The 21,554-nt window shown below is 36.0% G+C and overlaps 1 protein-coding gene across 7 annotated transcripts in view; it reads left to right on the forward strand.

Annotated features, from left to right (window-relative positions):
* LOC121736812 (IQ motif and SEC7 domain-containing protein 1) overlaps window positions 1–21,554 on the forward strand; it is a 232,103-nt gene that overhangs the window by 159,540 nt on the left and 51,009 nt on the right. Inside the window, exon 1 of one of the 7 annotated variants that reach the window (XM_042128219.1) lies at window positions 17,751–17,763. The exons of the other annotated variants lie outside the window; for them this stretch is intronic. The gene's annotated coding sequence lies outside the window, so the exon portion shown is untranslated. Of the gene's footprint in view, window positions 1–17,750; window positions 17,764–21,554 lie in introns of those variants that run through there. 7 annotated transcript variants of the gene reach the window in all.

Consider the following 21,554-nt stretch of genomic DNA (forward strand, 5'->3'; position numbering starts at 1 on the left):
CAAGAGCGTTCAAGTTCCATGTTTTTATAAACATTAAGAATATTTATTCTTAATTATTATGTATATTATGTATAAGATTTTCAGAAGAAAGGAATCAAAAGTTATTAAAGTTGAATTATCAATAGTCCAATTAAAATTTGGCAGTAACAAAAATCCTAATTTTTCATCATCACACGGTCAGTCCAATCGGTAGCGTCATGCCGATTGGAAGATAGGAATAATGATGTATGGCCACCGTAATACTTATAAACATAGATTATTTAGCTCGTGTATATGAAGTATTACATAACGTCATATTAAATGTTTAGAGAATAAAGAAGACAAACAATGAAACTCCGTGGACAAACACACGGTATATTTTCCTTGGGTTGAGGAAAGATGGGACCGATCGGTGGAGGATTACACGTTCGTCCGGAAATGATTATTCTTTTATACAGTAAATATATTCTATGGTTATACAATATTTTTAATTTTCCTACTTGTAAGTCGGAGAAAATTGTTTTGCAAGACGCTTAAGATGTTACAAGAAGATGTTTAAAGACGATGTTTTGTCCTTATCTGTTAAGACACTTTTGTAATGGAAAACCAGGAAAGAAGGAAAAGGAAAAACAAAAAAAAATCCTCAACCTAAAAAAGCTAAAACATTTTAAAATGTATTTATTTTAAACCAAATGTGGCTCCATTGTGAAAGCCTCTAGGGAGCATTAAAATGTTATACAACGAAATATTATACAATAGATAAATGAGTTTTACTTTTAACATTATGGTTTTTATCTGGTGTTATCAATACACAAGAGGTTTGAGTGCTAAAACTGATATAGGGCTACTCGGGTCATAAATCTCCATGGTTAGTTATATAATAGTTTTTCTATTAAATAATAATAATAACCCGAGAGCCAGCAACGGACAGACTTCTGTTATTTTATAAAAGTTGAACTATGCCCCTATAGATGTAAAACCAGCGACTATGGAGTTTCGGTTGCGGTTACTTTAAGAGGTATCCGGTTCTGAAGGTCCACCTAACCTTGGATGAAGAGCAAAGCTCAATTTTTTATGTAATTGTTTTCGGGGTAACTTTGTACCTACTAATATGACGTATTCTGTGGTAATCTGAGGTGGTAACTGTAAGATTCTCGTCTCTCGCTTTGTCTTTAGTTGTTTTGGCGCAATTTTTACATAATTTGAGGAATACTAGTGAATTCAGATATATAATATATAATTCAGATAATAGGCAGTGTTCCCGTTAACAAATATTCTAACTTGAAGACTACCATTGCTATCCAAATGAACTGCTAAAATGTCATTATTCATTGTCACATAATTTTTTGTTTCAAAAAATCAACGACATCTGATATTATGTTCAAATTCGTGCCATTTAAGCAACCAAGCGTAGAGTAGAAATACACAGGTTGAAACTTTATACCTTACACAAAGAGAGAATAGGTGTAGTTAACACGTGTATAGTGTATAACTTGCCAATCTATCTATCTATAAAAAATAATTTTAAATTTTGTTAGTCTCCCTGAAACTCCAGAAGTCAGAACGGCTAAACCGATTTGGCTGATTTTAGTCCTGAGATATTCGTGAAAGTCCAGCAGGGCGATTCATGATTCCCACTCGACACGGATTCGGAAAGTTTACCGTGCTGTCATTGGTCAACGCCTAGCACGGCGAGCGTTTATTGGATGTCGCGCGATGAAGTTTACCAATCCAAATCAAATTGGACATTGTGATTTGTGAATCAGGGCGCAAGGAAGGCTTATATTAGGTTAGGAGGGAAATGACACGAAGTTCACTGGATTATCTAGTAAAAAATAAACTAGTTTACTTTTGACAATGTGTGTCCGCTTCTGGTGTTTGGGTCAATTTATACTAGTGCAGTGCAGAGTCGAAGCGCATCGAAACGAATTATTAAAGCTGAACAGTACCAATTCAACCTTAACTCCAAAGCGCTAACGCACTTTATTACCTGTGCAATAGATTTATGATGATGATAAAGATAATGATAACGCCCCCGTGGTCTAGTGGTATAGAGCGCGGCTCTTGACTCGGAGGTCGTGGGTTCGATTCCCGCGTTGGAAACATGTTATTTCCAAGTTTGGTTAGGACAATGCAGGCTGATCACCTGATTGTCTGACAAGTAAGATGATCCATGCGTCGGATGGGCATGTAAAAAGTCGGTCCTGCGCCTGATCTCTCGCCAGTCGTGTCGGTCGTCCGTCTCACTGGGTTATGAGAGTAAAGGAATAGAGAGTGCTCTTGTGTACTGCGCACACACTTGGTCACTATAAAAATTACTCCTGCGTAGCTGGCCTGGTTTCAATGAAACCGGCCACCGTCACCGAAACCGGTGTGATGAGCTATTATTATTATAAAGATGATGATGATGTTTAGAGATGATAGTTTATGTAAGGTATTCGCATGATTAGCTCGTCTGTGTTGTACGGAACACGACGGTTGATTTAGCACGTTCTGCTTTCGAAATGTGCCAGTAATGTACACAACATAGTCGGGTAAATTTATGGTGAGCAGTGACTACTGAAATTAGTCGGGTTATAATTTTTTGACTAAAACTAAAACTGGTTAAACTGAAATATATTTAAAACAATTTAAACGTGACCTAATCGCAAATTCGTAAGACGAAGGAGAGTCGGCTACGACGCGGCGTAGGGGAAAAAATAAACTAGTTTACTTTTGACAATGTGTGTCCGCTTCTGGTGTTTGGGTCAATTTATACTAGTGCAGTGCAGAGTCGAAGCGCATCGAAACGAATTATTAAAGCTGAACAGTACCAATTCAACCTTAACTCCAAAGCGCTAACGCACTTTATTACTTCTGAGAATTTATAAAGGCGCGCGCATCCGCGCGAATTCGCGTGACTGCGCTCGACCAACACTGATTGGCCTCGCAGAAGAAATGCATGCGTTACGCTCTCGAGGGTTGAATTTTTTGTGTTCAGTTTTTGGGAATTCGCTTCGCTTCGCTTCGACTCTGCGCTATTATAAATTGACCCTAATTCATCAAGCTTCATACGCTCACCGGTGAACGAGACACAATAGAATATCTATTGTGTCTCGTTTTTCCACGATCGACGGGTTAATATTCAATTCTGCCAGCAGTTGTTTTATTCCTGTCCTGTTATATAAAAAATTCTCTACAGAATGTAGGTTTAGACTTCAGGTTCAGACACACTATTATTACCCGTCCACTAAACGTGCAATTTACCTATAAACGCTATTGCTAGAAAGTTGAAAGTACTATAGTGGTATTTGCCTATCTGTAGATTAGTATTTAGATTTCTAAGATATTATTCATTGTGACACAGTTTGTACCACAATAATGCTTGCAATTTATAGTTAAGTTACCTGCTCACAATAAGAATCTACATAGCATACGGCCTCTTAAATTAAGGTCCTATACATGGAGTTACAAAAAAGTGATAAACCTTGAGGGTGTGTTACATGTGTTCCTTGTATAGAGATACTGAAACAGTTTCTTTTAAATTATTGTTAGTTTTGGGCAAATTCATGAAGTTGAGGCTTTTCTCTTAAAAATATAGAATTCATGCTTTTTTCACACTACTCTTTATATTATAACATGAAATATGCTCTACACTCTATAGTCTTGATAATAGTAAGTAATAGATACTAGTTTAGAGTCTAAAATATTCTCACTATAGTTTTTTTGTTACACCCTGTATAGAGGAGGACTGATCTATCTAGTTGGACTGATCGCTGGCCGATCTAACCAAACTATGGTACAAAACGGGGCCTTAAGTCTTAGCACAACCTGTGGCACAACTATATTTATAATAGGTCTACCAGAATCTGATGGCAAAAAGTGAGAAAATAAAATGACTCTAAAAATACCGGGGTAATAGGAATATAACATTTTCATCCTTTTTTATTCCTTTAGCGGCTTATTTTGTGTACTGAAACATATAAAATATAGAAAAAATTATCCAATGATCAAGGATATTTAAATTTGAAAATCTGCTGTCAAAAATTGCTATAAGATTCTGGTACACCTATAGTAATCTGAATGTGACGAGGTATTTTCAGATTTCTCCCGATCCCATATCAAACATGGACACGAATTGTACCTTCTTAACGTTAGTACTTACCTTTATCTAAATTGAAATCCTGTTGAATTGTGAACAGGAACTGTCTAGTTGAGAAGGGTTGGAGCGATCTGACAATGTTCCGTTTATGTTACATATAAGTACTCCATACTAATAAAAGGATCTGTTCGAGTATACAAACGTTATCCTTACTAATATTATAACGTGGGAGAGCCATGCTTCGGCACGAATGGGCCGGCTCGACCGGAGAAATACTACGTTCTCACAGTGCGGCGTGAAACAGCGCTTGCGCTGTGTTTCGCCGAGTGAGTGAGTTCACCGGAGGCCCAATCCCCTAGCCTATTCCCTTTCCTACCCTAGACTATTACCAATTCCCCCTTAAAAGGCCTTAACCGCCCCGGCAGCTCTTCTGATGCTGTGAGTGTCCAACTGTCCATGGGCGACGGAAGTTGCTTTCCATCAGGTGGCCCGTTTGCTCGTTTGCCCCCTTATTTCATAAAAAAATGCGAAATTGTGTCTGTCTAACTCTTCACGCTTAAACTGCTGAATCAATTTTAATAAAATTAGGTATGCAGATGTTTTTAGTCCCAGGAAAGGACATAAGCTAGTTTTGTGCAGTTCCCGCGCGATAAACGACTGGCGCAACGGAACTGGCGTCATCTAGTACACGATATTATTGTCCTAAAAGCTTTCGGTCTCACCACAAAAGATTTAAACATCTGTTGAACAGTTGTTTTGAGACCATTTCGTACTGAATTTTTTTCTAATCAACTGTTCAACACACAGACATAGATCATGATAGACACCGCATGTGTATGTACCATCGAGGAAATTGATTCCTAGGCAGTTGACAGACCAATGTCATTTGGTCGGATCATGTCAATTTAATGTAAATTGTGATCTGTCGGCTGGGTTTGACGTAACACGACCAAAATACGTAGGTCCCCCGTCTGCCTAGGAATCAACTTCTCTGATAGTAGGTACTTCGCGTGCCATATCGCGCTCCCAAACGACGAGCAATGCTCGTCTTTCGAAAGTTTGTTCTTTAGTCTGCTATCGGAATCGGACGTCAATCGGAATTTAAAAAAATGCCTAAAATGCCTAAAACTGACGTATTGAGCTGTAGAAATTCAAATAAAAACGTTGACCTAGATAATGGACACTTTTCTTATCATCGGTACGTCACAGTAGCTATAAAAAGTGGCACGCTCGTTTTCATACATGCGGTATCTATCTTGATCTATGTCTGTGGTTCAACAGGTGTTTAGATCTTTTGTAGTAAGACCGTTTTTGTTTACTGCCTGTTCTGGTGCTGCCCCCAGCGTGAAAACATTGCAGTAATATATTATAAGTTTGCCAAGAATTTTTTTTTCTGACAGAATAAGCAGGTGAAATGACCGTTATTTATGACAGAAAGGATTTTTCTATTATGTGTGTGATATAATATTATGATATAACATTTATTATATATTTTACGTAACAGGAACGATCGCGATTTTAGAAACTATAAGATTCATAAGTTGTTTCTAGACGAGGAAACGGGTCCCAGAAAAAGTAGAACAAATAAAAGTAATAAATTAATATTTATTATTATAATATTTGCAATCAAATACATAATACATAAACATTGCATTAAAATAAAGGCTGATATTATCATTATTATGTGTAACGTGCCGCCATAATCCAGGGTATTTAGCCAAATCGCCTTCGATTATTTCGGCAAGGAATAGCATCTGACTTAAATTACATGGCACATGAGAATGTTCGAAATTTGCGAAAATCCCATACATATTCTTTTCTAAATTCGCTGATAATCGAATACATCTAGGCTTAACGCCTCAGTGTTGAAAGACACGACCAGCGTTACGTCAACAGATGGACGGCACTTTCACTCGACACACTGCCCTAGCACTAAACATTATAGACTTGAATCTAGTATCTAGGACCTAGGTACTGGTTAGATTACTAGGTTGTCAATAGAAAAGACTGCACTTATTTTGTATCTAGAAGGTGCGACTCCCCCTGCGTAAAAACAGTACCCCGCGGTATGTACATTTTCCGCGATAAATTTATCATATGTGGTCCCTCGTGGTCTATTCTATATCTAAGCCGAATTTCCTCGAAATTCTCCTAGTAAGTAATTTCGGAGCTTGTTCGATGCAAACATTCCTCATCATAATTATTAGTCTAAATTTAAATAAGTCAATCGCCTCTCGTTTCAACAGTCTTTGATTATTTAATTTTGTTTGGTAACTTTGTCCCAATTTCACCATAGTGCCAATCGTGTCAAAATATCATGCCTTCTCTTTCATCATTAGGAAGATAGAGAGAAATGTGATATTTAAACAACGGTTAGCTTTAACAGGCATTTGTAATTTAATCAGTAATCACTGATAAGTCACTTATATGCTCTAAAAGTGGTACAAAGGACGCAAAGAAAGTTCTAAATTCTAATAGAGTATAGAGTATAGACTATAGATAGATAGAAAGATAGACTATAACTTTTGCGTTTTTAAAAGCTTTTATTTAACTTGCTCTGTATGTATGTATGTAAGTATGTATGTTACGGTGGAATTTTGGAACTCAATTTTAAGGTAGATATATTTAACCGATTGAGCTGAAATTTTGCACACGCGTTTAGTTTGAATGACCATGCACGATATGGTATGTGACATCACTCTAAATCCAATATGGCCGACCATCCAAGATGTCGAAATAATTATTTTCTATGCAGTCCTACAATATGGATATTAAATAAAAGGGCTTTTTGAGAGTAACTCAAAAACGAACGTAATTTCATTCTACATCCAACATGGCGGCTCATCCAAGATAGGGGAATAGTTATTTTTAATGCACTTCTGCAATATGGGTATCAAATGAAAGGGCTCATTGAAAGTAACTCGAAAACGAATGTAACGTCATTCTACATCCAATATGGTAACTCATCCAAGATACGAGAATAGTTACTTTTAATGCAATTCTGCAATATGGGTATTAAATGAAAGGACTTACTGAGAGGAATTCGGAAACGAATGTAATGACATTCTATATTCAACATGGCAGCTCGGAGATGGGGAATAGTTATTTTAAAGCACTTCTGCAATATGGGTATCAAATAAAAGGGCTCATTGTGAGAGTGTCATCTCGTGTCATGTCGTGACGTGACGTCACGTGATGTGAAGTTACGTGTCGTGTCGTGACTTTACGTGACTGACAGCCGGGTTTCATAAAATGCCCGGTTGAATCCGGTCACTTTTGTTAAATGAAATTTAACTTTTTAGTCATGCAGAAATCTAGCCAGAGATAACTAAAAACCAAAAAAATAATTATAAACAAAAAACTTAAAAAAAAAGCTTTTATTTAAATAGTCTAAAAAGAAGAAAATAAACTCCTTAAAATTTTTAACTATTAAGTTATAATCCTCAATACATACAATTTGCATGATAATAAAAGCTTGTCGCGAGACTTAACAATCTATCAGTACTTGATTTTATTAAAATAAAAAATATATAATATCAATTTTTTCAGTTATATAGTTAAATATAAAAATTGGTACTAGTTTATTTACAAATCGCGCGACAAGCTTTTATTATCATGCAAATTGTATAATATATTGAGGATTATAATTTAATAGTTACAATTTTTAAGGAGTTTATTTTCTTCTTTTAAGACTATTTAAATAAAAGATTTTTTTCAAAAAGTTTTTTGTTTATAATTTATAAATATTAAAATGGATTATATCTTGCGTATGTTATCTAGTATATTATAAGGTATTACAAGTACCATTTCTTGTTCTTGACGAGCCTATTATTATCATGTGTATTGTAATTATTGATTATTCTATAAGCTACACTGTGACCTCTGACCTCCATCAGAAACTGCAAATACTGTGAGAAACTACACGGGTGACAGGTCGCAGGTTGCGGGTCGTTGGGTCGCAGGTGGCGGGTCGCCGGGTAATTCTTAATGGACGTGCCGTGTTGGCTTTTTCTATGACGTAGCGGTCGAGAAATTTCTTTACAAACGTTGATTTCTCCGACCCATATTATTTTCATTCGCCATTATGTCGTACTTACTGTGTAGAGAATGACTATATATTTTAATAAAAAGTATAATTTTATTTTATACAAGGCAGACTTTTGAGCACTATTAGGTTTTACTAATAAAATATTTACACAGAAATACTACTCGCAAACTATGGTCTTTGCGTGGTACACTGCAAAAGCCCGAGTCAGGCAAAGTCTAGTTCTTGTGTAGTTGGGTAAAAAATAATGCTTTGTAAATATTTTCAGGGGTTTTGTGTTTAAATTGCAGCTATATTATCTAGATTTTAACTAGCCAAAAAGCTCAGAATACTAAATAGTTGAGTAATTTATCTATATACAGGGTGCAATTAAACCTTCCTGCCAAATTTTGATATATTGATCCTTGTTAAAAATAAAAATACACGTATTTTTTCTTTTAGCCGCGAGTGACCGTTCTGCAACGATTTTAAATAGGATAAAATATGTCTTGAAAAAAAAAATAACACACAATTTTTTTTTTTGGTTAAATGGACTCTCCTAGTGATACCTAAGCCCTGGAAAAAATTTGGCACGAAGGTTTAATTGCACCCTGTATATCTTCTTCTTATATATAAAAATGGATTTTCAAATGTGTTAGTCGCGCTCAAACTCGAAAATGGCTGAACGGATTGGGCTGATTTTAGTCATAAAATATTCGTAGAAGTCCATGCAAGGTTTTAAAGTGATACGAAGCTCGCCGGGACAGCTAGTAACTAATAAAATCTGAGCGTTACCTAGAAGTAACCAAAAGTAATGTTGTAATTACACCAAGCTCCTTGAAATAATCAAATTAAATATTGTGAAGTTAAGGAAGCAATACTACATGATGACTTCCTGCTACCGAAAAGGTTAAGGCTAGGGAGGTTTTAATTTATTTTCCCTTAATGTATTTATTGACCAGTAATTACTACACAATGTTTTGAATTATTTAGTATTTAAGTACTTCAATATTTTGATATTTTTGAGTAACTAAATTGTTTTGAATATATTAATTGTCAACATTGTAAATGTTTTAAAGTGTAGAGGCAAGTGTATAACTCTAGTAGCCTAGAAGACTAATACACGAAAAATCCTTGTCTTTGTCTCATACGTTGGAAAAGCCATTTGATAGAGTAGAGATAATGGCAGCCATGAATCAGGTAATTTTTCGTTTACAGAATATTTTAAGGTTGTAGAAGTCCAGAGATATTTTTAAAAGCTGTTACCTATTGTTTTTAGAATGCAATAAAATTAATATATTTACAAATGCTTCTCCCTTATCAATACTTATTAAAAGTTACCCTACGAACAATAAATATATAGTTTTATTATTCGTAGATGTTACCACTACATTTTTACATACATATTTTAATATTTATCTTAGAATTCCAGCTTTTAGATGTTGTGGCTAGATGACATTGAAATATATTATGGTTAATACGGACTTATAAATAATTAAAATTTATTATAATATTATAAACAAATGCTCCAAAATCCGGTACCTACTTAAACCCGTTTTGCTCGAAGATGCGAGGGTCACCACAACCATTGACCTTCTGAGGTCATGTTTTTATTTTCGTCGCGTCCAATGACATGATGTTCTGTTGCCTTCAGTTATAATTGTTACTAGGTTATATAATAATTTGTGTGGTTTGTAATATTAATAGTGAAAACGCAAGGGCAAACCGAGGATTTAACGGAGCGGGTGAGTGAGAGAGAAGTAAGATGTTTTATCCCTCTCTAACTTACGTGAACATGGATATTGAATAAAGAATAAAGCATGGAAGCGTCCAAAAAGGTAAACCAGTTATTTCTAAAACGCCAAGGGACAAACTCATGTGATTAAAAGAATAAGATATATCTAAGTATGCTGCTTAGGCTTCTTAGGCGTTATTGGAGTCCAAAATATTGCTAGCCATGCATTATGCAATAAAGCCGTAATTTTAACGTCTTAAAATTTGACTCTATGACCAAATGCGTACTCTTTCAATGCTTTATGTTCTTACTCTGAGCGCGGAGTCTTTCACTGCCAGATTCAGTCTGCTGATCAGAAAATTTTCGTTTTTTTTACGGAAATGACCTCTATGTCGATGACCTAAAGGCCTTGTCAGAGACAAGGCCTTTAGGCCAAAATAAATCTTAATGCACTTATCACGTGAATTCACGTGTTATTTCTCACTCTTTCCTTGAGGTAAATTTTAGTTGACTCACTAATAAATATTATTTATTTTTGAATATGTATTGTAGATAATAATAACTGTCCACCTTGGACGAATTTAAATTGATGAACGCTTGATTGAAGGTCTGTTATTATTGAGCTGGTGTTTAATAAAAATAATTTAATTACTATAATTAACTACATAATATTCGGTACTTATATATATACGGTACGTTCTATGAATTAAAATACATAGTATCTCAAGAATGATCTTGAGCATCATATCAGCGGTAAGTACTTATAGAGCGGAGCAACTGCCATGTAGTCAAAATAAGAAGGCACTGGTAATAAAAAGTTTTATGCCACGATTCGCGGGTTGGACTTTAGGCAGATTTTCTATGTCCTCTTCAAAAGACATAATGGTGGCCATACACCATCCTTCCTATCGTCCAATTGGCATGACGCTACCTATTGGATCAGTTAGAACTGACCGTGTGTGGGAGTGGATTGGCATGACATAATAGGAAGGATGGTGTATGGCCACCATTAGCCACAAGTCAAAACATAGCAACTAAATAAAGCAAGCTCTTACTACACACACTGGCAAAATTAGCGGAACATTGGTAAAAAGGGCCAACACTTGAACTCAAGTGGTCCGGGCTGTCTGAAAGCCTTTTTTATAGCTTCTAAGCTCATTCACGAAATAAAATATTGAGCAAAACTGGCAAGTTGACAGGTTTTTATAGCAATTATGCCCTAATAAGTGTTTTTCGATTATTGACGTTGTAAGTGTTCCTGATAAGAATGGCGTTTTAGCGGGGTGCAAGGTATGCTCAGCTCATTTGATTGTTTGGTTTTTGGTAGAACACATTGCTTAGATACAAAATTAGTGATTTCTCAGCATCTGCGACAGCTAGAGCTGTAACCACGATAGAGAAAGGTCACACCTACCGTTCGGTCAGTCAGGCCAGGTGTGTCGGATTCCGTGGTTCATCGTAACTTTCAACGCTTCAGAGAGACTGGATCTTACGTTCGGAGACGAGAACAAGGCAGATATCGGGTGACAATGGTTCAGGATGACCATTTTGTAAGGAAACAAAACTTAAGAAATCGACCTCAAACTGCTATGCAGACACGAAACCTGTCGGAACAGGTCCAAGATGAACGTGTAAGTGATTGTACAGTAAGAAGAAGACTCAAAGAAGTTAAATTAAACTCAAAAGTGCCAGCAAGGGCACCAAAACTTGAGACAGGACACCGAAGAGCCAGGCTAAGATTTGCGCGTGAACATCAAAATTTGACAAGTGAGTGAAATCTTGTGCTGTACAGTGATGGGAGCAAATTCTGTGTACATTGTATTGACAGGCGATAAAGAATGTGGATAAATTATAAGGAAAGCTACAGGCCATCAAACTTACCGGAAACAGTGGCCTATGATGCAGGCTTCGTAATGGTTTGGAGTTGCATATGATTTGGAGCCCGCATGGAGCTGATGATTACAGATGATGGTACTTTGACAGTACAGAGCTATAGCACCGACATCCTGGAACTGCATGGTGTGCCTTTTACACAGTTTTAGATAGTAATTTCAATTTTATGTGCGTCCATAGAGTAAGAAAATCGGGCATTATTACCTAAACGATGCTGGCGTAGCCCAGGTGGAGAGGTCAGCGTGGTCTACGGATGTGGATCCGATTGAAGACGTGTGGCACATCAATGGGTGAACGGTACGAGTTAAAACTCCAGCTCCAAAATGTGTCCAGGAGCTCGAGTTGGCGCTACTGGAGGAGTAGGAGAATATCCCACAGGAAATGATTGACAATTAAAATGCAAGCATGGAATGGCGTATCCAGGCCCTTTTGAGATCCATAGAAGGCATTACACCAGCATTACACGCTTTTAACATGGCATTTCTTCAATAAAAATGGAGAATTTATCTTAAAAACTTACTACTGAAATTTCAAAGATTTTCTTAATTTTTTGATTTTTGCTGATTTTTTTCTATTTTTCACGTTTTTATGCCCTAAATGTATATAAAATTTATTTTTTAATAATCAATTAGTAAACAAATAAATAAATATATAAAAATCAGTGAACAATTTAAAAAAAATTGAAAATTTTGTTATGTTCCTCTAATTTTGCCGGTGTGTTTACTTAGCTTAGAACAAAACTATAGTTTTCAATTTTCAAAGGATTTTTCTTTCTAGAATGTTTATTAAAACATTAATTACGTTAAAAGCGCAACGCTTTCATCAAAGTAAATGCGCCTTCAACGAGATGTTTTAAATATGGAAAGCTTTTGCGAAAACAAGCAAGAAATTAACATAAGAACAGAAACCTTAAAGTATAATATACTTTTACAGTTTCTGATTAGTGGCCCTCAAATCTACCTTTTATACGCCCATCCGACGACGCATGGAATCTGGATCATGTTTCTTGTTAGACAATCAGGCGAATGTTTTTATAACTTAAAATGTGAACTCTGATCAGCCTGTATGCTCTAATTTCTAACCAAGCTGAAAAATATTATTTTAAGTTCCATCGCAAAATAAAACCCCATAATCTTCACGAGAGACAATCTCTAAATCACTGAATCACATCAGGCATATTATTCCGTTTTTTTACAACAGTTACAATATTAATATGCTAACCTGAATATTGGCTATAACCACTTCCAAGTTCCAATGCATTTCTAACCACAATCGCCTGTTGCTCGATTGTCTGGAAACCGCACAATCACCCACATCACCGATTCTCTCATGTGAACAACAAAAATAACCGCCCCTTACTTGAGGTCAGTTAAACGTTGAGGAGTCTACTTCTATTGACCGCAGTAGGTAGAAAGAATATACCTAGACGAAAGAACGGACAATCAGCTTAGTTCGATCACGAGCGGGGAATACTTACCTAACCGCCCTCTTTTTGAAATCACTTAAACGTCCTAGTGCTATGTAGTCCTGTTGAACAACAATATATACGGATTACGGAGTGACGAACAGACAGAAAGCATAGTTGAGCTCACACGCGTGGAATACGTCTGGCCCTTCACATTGTCTGTGGACTGGTATCTGTGTCTATGTATGCCACTAAAATTGCGTTGCTATATTTTACAGTCAGATCAATCGATGTCGATCTTGGATCTTTTTATGGCCCTCTACACATTCATGATCGTCTATATATTATTTTTTTCATCATGGTGGTTCGCATATAAAATTTTGACATTGCCTGACAAAGCCTTATCGCTCCCACTATCTTGTGGGCTACCACCCAAGAGGTGTCCCACTTCCTTGGTAAATTATCTCTATGCAGACCGTACCTTGCGTAATGAGTGTGGGCGGAGCAAACAGTTTTCTCGACTATTTTTATGCTATCTCTACTATTTAGGTCGCTCTGTTGAGAAATTGTCTCGGAAATATAGAGCATTGTCGGCGGAGGAGTTTAATGTGTAAATTGAGAGAAAAAGTAGAGATGGTGGTAATTACTAGTGGAGTATTTATTTATTTATTTATTTCTTAACATGTAAAATTACAGTTCTGACAAAATATTGTCTTTAACCCGTAGCCGAGTTGTAGTAGTAGCGATTACAGGTGATTAAAGTAATACTAGGTGACGCCCGCATCTCGTTGCGTCAAAATTTGTTTACCGCGCGGGAACCGTATATTTTTCCGGGATAAAAACTATCCTATGTCCTTTCTCGGGACTCAAAATATCATAATCATCGCATACCATGCCAAATTTCAGAAAAATCGGTTTAGCGGTTTTATCGTGTAGAGGTAATAGATAGACAGACAGACACACTTTCGCATTTATAATATTAGTATGGAAGTATGGATTATCAGAAAAAATTCTAGAGAGTTATGCCCTTTTAGCTTACCCGTATTTTATTGTATAACTTTGCTAAATTACAAATAGTTAATAGAATTAGAAGTTACTTTGCGGAAATCCATAGCTTAAAATTTAGTTTGTTATTATTTTCAGCAATATAGCTATATATTTTTAGCGAAGTAATTCGCGGAATATTGTTAAAAATAATAACAAAGTACATTTTTTGCTCATCAAAATTGAGCAGTCTTGATGACTATTTGGGCAAGCGAACTTTTACAGCAATAGATTATTTCAGTAATATTTACCTCGGTAGTAACTGACAAAGTGACAACGGATTAGCGAAAAATTACGACTTAACAAATCCTATGACAAAATCAATGCAATCGGTAGCCTCAATGTTTTGTAACGGCCTCGAAGGAAACAAAGGTATCTTGAATCTGTTTCTTAAGCCGCTATCAAAATAGTTCTCTTTCTTCTGGGAATATCATCGTGACACAATAAACCAATTATTTCGGTGAGGAAAGGATGATGATGGTTGATGATTATCGTCTTTTCATCACCGCTTTGATGTGGCGTTGGCTATCAGCTGTGACGCGTGAAAAGATGTAGGGTGACGGTGTATTTTTAATTTGGGGTCTTTATTTATGGAGCTAATAAGGTCTATGTATTAAGTCAATACATTAGTCCCCTTTTTATTAAAAACTAGAGATCGCCCAATGGTCGAAATTCGACCTTACTTGCAACAATATTAGGACTACTATTTTGTAAAAAATATTGACTTCATCATAGTTTTTTTCAATTCTTGTCTCTGGGACTCAGCTGATCTCAGACTGGCCGTGTAAGCATTGTCTAATAGTATCTAAGGTTCAATAAAAAAACTATAATCCATTTTCAATTTGTCACCTTGTTGTCAACAGACTTCAACCATAAATAAAAGAGTATAATTCGTATGTATAAGCTTGTCACTCAAAAATCTGTCATTTTTCCTAGTGTGTGTGTTGTAGTGTGTGTAATGTTTTATTTGTTAAAAAAATGTATGATAAAAGCATAATTTCAAAATAATATTAGCTCGATGCACTCCTTCACCATATAAACTATAACTGTGCGAAATTTCATGCACCTACGTTTCCCCATTTTTCGTAAAAAGGGTTACAAAGTTTTTCTCTCACGTATTAATATATAGATAATATTTATGTGGATACGCTGTGCAATGTTTTGTTGTTGTCTAGTTTATTAGAAAAGTGGCTAGAGACAACTTGAGCAATTTTTTTTTCTGATTTGTGTAGGCTCTACAAATTCGTGACGCTGGGCGCTTGCCCAATACAAGTCACAAAAAATGCCCTATTAGCGCTGCTACTTACGCAGTGAAGTTACTAATTACTATAATATAGTTTGTGTGCATATCTATAGATACATACAAACCCTATAAAAGTATTAACTTGAACTTGATACCGCGTGTCTAGATCACTTTGTTTCTCATTCTGTATAGTTTGAAAGTAAGGATTAAAGACTACAGTGGCGCTAAACGCAAAGGTTAAATTTTAATATTAACGCCATTGCTGTATTTGAAATTCTTTCCACAAAAATTATTAATAAACTCAAAATATTCCCAAACAAAAACCCATCGTTGCGTCCAAACGGAATAAACGAAAGGCAATTTCTCAGGCTGTGCATCATCACGCCAGAGCTGCGCTTGGAAATGAGGGGACATTAGTTTAGTTTTTACACCGAGAACGTTTCGTGATTTCGTCTCCACTCGACGAGAGAAAAAGTATTTTCAGCATTTATTTTCCTCTGTTGTTCTACTTGTTTCCTTAGTTTCAGCAGGTTTTAGCGCTTAAAGTTTTAGTTTTGATGTGAATTGTCGCTTCGTATTAAATAAAACTGAAGTAAATAGATACTAGCATCTAAATTCTTCAATGCCACAGGGTTATAGTCCGTGCAATCCACGAAGACGCGCCCTACCACTTTTTGGGTAAGCAATGAGCATCTTTCCCTTTTACCGTGACGCTTTTTCATAATTGGTCTATTTATTGTAGTATGCGCGTGCACTCATAGGTAATTAGTGTGTACCGATAACACCCAAACATTGACGAAAGCTTGCACACGTCATAAACGATCGAGAGGATTGGGGCGCGTCTTCGTGGAATGCACGGACTATAATTCTTTCGGTTATCACAATCACAGAGAGTTTCCTTGTGAATCTTTCATATGCGCTTAGTTTTTATGGAAATTAGTAATTAAAAAGTAATTGCACCTTGTCATAGATGAGAAATGAGTATGAGGTTTATCTCTTTAAGCAGGTTATATCTAAACATCTTCGCACGGTCGCCATGGGTTACAAAATGTGCAGATTTACAATGGGATCAGAGAGACGGCGTGAGACCGAATATGATTTCTGCTTTGTACATAAATCGTGTTGCACTGTCCATTGAAAATGACGCTTAAGGGTCCCACACATTAACAGTCCGCCTGCAGGCTCTGGTCGGCAGGCTGCCTGACAGTCATTGACCGTCGATACAAAATCGTCAGAGGAACTGCGAGTCTGTGGTATTTTCCGATTAACTGCCAGGTGACGACGGCCTGCCAGCGAACTGTTAATGTATGAGGCCCTTTATTTTATAGATACTGAAAGTTAGTTTGAAATACTCTGTAGTCTTCTTTAGTGCTAGCACGGCGACCAGCGGAAATGCGAAAGTATGGACAAACTGTGGAAATAAACTTAAGGTGCCGTTCCGATCTTTTTTCGTTCCGAAAAATTCTATTATAATGCCACTTTATGACACACTATAGTATATGTCATAATGTAGGATATTATTTGAATTTTTAGAACTATAGTCTGTCATAAAGTGGCTTTTTAATTGAATTATTCGGAACACAAAAAAGTTCGGAACGGTAACTTAAGTTTATCTCCACAGTTTGTGACTATATTCTGTCATAAAGAGGCATTTTAATTGAATTTTTCGGAACGAAAAAAGATCGGAACGGCACCTTAGGTTTATTTCCACAGTTTGTCCATACTTTCGCATTTCCGCTGGTCGCCGTGCTAGCACTACTGGTGTTATCATTCTAATCTTGTGCTATCATTCTGTAGGGAATCAGTGGTACTAGAAAACTCTACCACCGTATAATAAGGGGTTAGCTTATGGACAGCTCTAGTACCTACATAATAATAATATCAAGACAGTATTATTTCCTGAATCCTAATAGATGACGCCCGCAAGTCCGTAGCGCCAAAAATCAACTTATCTTGGTGGAAAATTTTTTTTGGGATAAAAAGTATCCTATGTCCTTCCGCGGGACTCAAATTATCTCCATACCAAATTTCAACAAAATTGGTGCAGTTGCTTGGGCGTAAAGGGGTAACAGACAGACAAACAGACACACTTTCGCATTTAATTTTTAGCGCTTTTAATTAAGTATTACCTACCTAAGAACAAAACGTGACCCAATATTCTACTACTATTTTTGGTCCAATTAACAACAAAACAAAAATATGGTTTGTACCAAAATAAACAAAACATTTTTTCGGCCACATCAGCTTTTCGATATTTATTCATATCGAACAAATGTTTATTTAAAAGAACTGTATTAAATTCAGTATTCACACGATTCAGCAGTGGCCCAATTTAATAGTGCATTTTCGCTGACTTTTTGTACGGCTTATATTGCAGTTTGTGAGATGAATTTCCTTTTAAAAGCATATTTGGATTTAATCCTTTATGAAGCTTTAAAAATAATTAATCTACGAGAAATCTGAATGAGAGAAATACATAAGTACAGCCTGCTTATCGCTTAACATGAACATCATAGATTCTTTGTTTTCTTCTTCAAAATGGTTTCCCTTGAGCAATAGGTATCTGTGTTAGCAAAATAAAAGGCAAATAGGGACTGCGATACAATAGAATAATATACTTAGATAAAGTGACAGATATAGGGAATCTGTCATTTTATTCATAAAACTTGACAGTACTTCTATTCTTTCGTAATTATTGTATTGACATTATGTATTAGAACTCGTAAATTGATTCCAATATTATAAAACATAGGTATATCAATATGATAATAAGGAACTTCGTTCCAAAAAACGTATCAATATAGGAGAAATTAAAAATTCATCAAGCCATAAAATTGGCTGTTATTAAAAACTTTTTAAAAAGATGTTATACATGATGTTTAAAAATATTACTCATATTATAATACAATGTCTAAATGACAGTTATAGTGTCACGCAAACCGTGCTGTGTATTGTAATTTACAGTAATTTATATTATAATCCCAAAGTAGTAAGTGTTAATTTATGCTAGTATGTTATGGCCTGTGAAGCACGTTTTCACTGCGCGCGCGCAAATACGCGACGCGTGCGTAAAATGCGTAAAAGTTACGCTCTGATTGGCGCTTTCTTGTCCTACGCCTGTACTTACGCTAATTTAAATTTAGAACTATGTGACAATTTTATTCAAATATTTAGATTGACCATAAGCGTCTGGACTCTGGACTATGTCACTAGCGAAACTTTTTCATGTTTGGAAATTGGAGAGCCTTTTTTAAAAACCTTTTTGAATCATTCCGGCTTAGGCAACTCATTAAAGCCACCAAAGAAGAAGATTTCTGTCAAACATGCACTGTGCCATTATCTGAGTTCTGAAATCTTTACTTATATGTATAACTAAAACAGTCTTGTAATAATTTTGTGTACTAAAACGGACGGGTAAACTTTGTAAACTGTACATCCTACAGGTTTTAGTTTTTTTCGCTGTCCAAAGGCAGACACAAAGGCCTGTACGGGATCATCATTCACCTGTCAATGGTCCACAAAACGACTGTCACGATCGTCGCTATTGTAACTTCACTTGTTTTGAATTTCAACACTGGATTGTGCGCTGAATTCGGCGTAGTTTTAGATTTTCTGTTCGTGGTTCTGGTAACATCCTGTATTTTATTTTATCCCTGGTATGGGAAATTTCGTTTGAACTTTTGAGTGTTCATAAAAATGTAAAATGTACAAGTATTGTACAATACTCGGTTAGGTTAGTCGTATAAGTTTTATATTAATAATAATAATAAAGCCATTTATTTGCATGCTTTACACACTTTTTAACTTAAATAGAATATATTTTATATACAAAACTAAAAAACACAATATTTATATTAAGTAAGTATACCCCTTTTATCCTTTTTATTTTTCATTTAGTTTATTGGCATGGCTCCTCTACGGATAAAGGCCTCCTCTAACTTTTCCCATGTTTTTCTGTCTGATGCCACTCCCATCCAATCCTTGCCGGCTATATCTTTAATTTCGTCGACCCATCTATCTCTAGGTCTTCCAACTTTTCTTTTCCCGACTGGGCCTTTCCATTTAGTTATTCTCTTTGTCCATCTTTTGTCTATCATGCGCGCAACGTGTCCCGCCCATCTCCATTTAAGTTGTTGTGCGTATTTTAGGGCACCTCTAAGTTTTATATTACTCTGAAAAAAGTGAAGGCCTACAACATGCAGAGTATTTGCGAAGGAAATGTTAGCCAATATTTAGGAACTTCAAGAGTTTTCCATCGTGTTAACAATACCAGAAATACTGAATATATCTGCTGTTTCAAATTATATATAATTATTGTTATTTTACTTTGAAGTAATGATCGATACCTAAATCGATTTGTCTCAAATCACAATCGAGTTGATTTGTCATTAGGATGAAATTGTATCGAGAACAAGGTCTCCATTAATTGCTGAGACCTCGTCGCGGATTTTATAATATGTCTGTTGCGGTTATAGAGATGCGATATTTTTATTGGGAATCGTAAAAATGTTATAATGTCGTGTGTGTAGTTCATTATGATTGACACAAGGAGAGGACTTAATAGGGAATAACGCTGTAACGGGATTGGGCCTTTATAATAAAACGAGCTTTTGCCCGCGGTTTCGCTCGCGTTAAGAAGTTTTATTATATACAAACTTTCATTCCCTATTTTAACCCCTTGGGGTTGGAATTTATCAAAATCTTTTCTTAGCAGATGCCTACGTCATAACATCTACCTGCATGTCAAATTTCAGCCCGATCCGTTCAGTGGTTTGGGCTGTGCGTTGATAGATCACTATGTCAGTCAGTCAGTCAGTCACCTTTGAGTTTTATATATATAGATATTTGCTAAGAGCAAATAATATAATATAATATTAGTAATACCAACTAAGAGTTTATATCACAAGGTGCTATCTTTGTCTGATGCGTTGAAAATGTTACTTGACGACAGGGACAGCAAGTGTTTTAATATTCCATTTATTACCAGTTATACCAGCGTAAGAACTATATTACACGTGTGTTTTCGAATCGTTAATTACACACAACAAACATTGTTAAAATAAACGTTTATTATAATCCCAAAATATATTAACGATTCTGTGGGTTTATTCACTTTTTAGCCTCATAAAAATAATATAATGGAAAAATTCTGATGATTCAGTTCAAAATATTTTAGTACTTAATTTGAATTTTAAATACGCAGCGCACAAGTTTATGATTCGAGAAAATGGGGGAGTTTGCTGTTTCCATTTGCGAGGAGGGGCGGGGCTTGTGCGTACATGCAGACGCTATTGTATATCATGGTGGGCCCCAAGACAGCATTTCCCTCGGGCTCCCTGAGATCATATCAAAGGGTTTTCGTGGTCGGATACCGCTGTCGATCCTGGCGACATATGAGATACAGTGGAGGGAATGTGTAGTGGGCCAAAGATTGGTGGTCAGGTGAGACGGATCGTAAATATTGTAAACTAGACCTTGATCTCCCATGTGACATGTCCTATCCCGGAGCTTACAATATCTTTATTACTAAATTTTATCAAAATCGGGTATCCTCGGTAATCCTCGAGGGTAAGTACATACAAAATTTCATTAAAATCGGTTGAGCCGTTTTGTAGGAGTTCGCGCACAAACACTGACACGAGAATTTTATAAATTAGAAGTAATGTACTCGTATGTATGAAATATGAATATGATTGTAGGTGTATGAATGTATGAATAACATCAAACAGCTGTTGAGGACAAGTTCATTCGCGAGGTCGTCACGCGATGACTGAGACACTCGGAAGGTCGCGGGTTCGCATCCAATAAGAAGGTCACTGAGCAATATTCGACGAAAACGAGCTGGCTTTTCACCTGTTTGTGAGAGATGACTCTTCAATAGGTGCAGTGAATTTGGAGGATAAGTTTGTACTAAGCCATAATTTAATATTTTTAAATTTTAAATTTTATCTTGTATATTTTCGGTATTCGGACTGAAGGTATCTCCGTACCAAATTTTATCTAAATCCGTTCAGCGGTTTGGACGTGAAGAGGTATCAGACAGACAGACAAACAGACGCACTTTTGCATTTATAATATTAGTATAGATATGGATTTTAATTGGGTACAAAGCTAAAATGTATTATTAGGGCAATTCTATATGTGACTGAC

This window comes from Aricia agestis, chromosome 19 (assembly GCF_905147365.1).
Source record: "Aricia agestis chromosome 19, ilAriAges1.1, whole genome shotgun sequence".
NCBI classification, from domain to species: domain Eukaryota; kingdom Metazoa; phylum Arthropoda; class Insecta; order Lepidoptera; family Lycaenidae; genus Aricia; species Aricia agestis.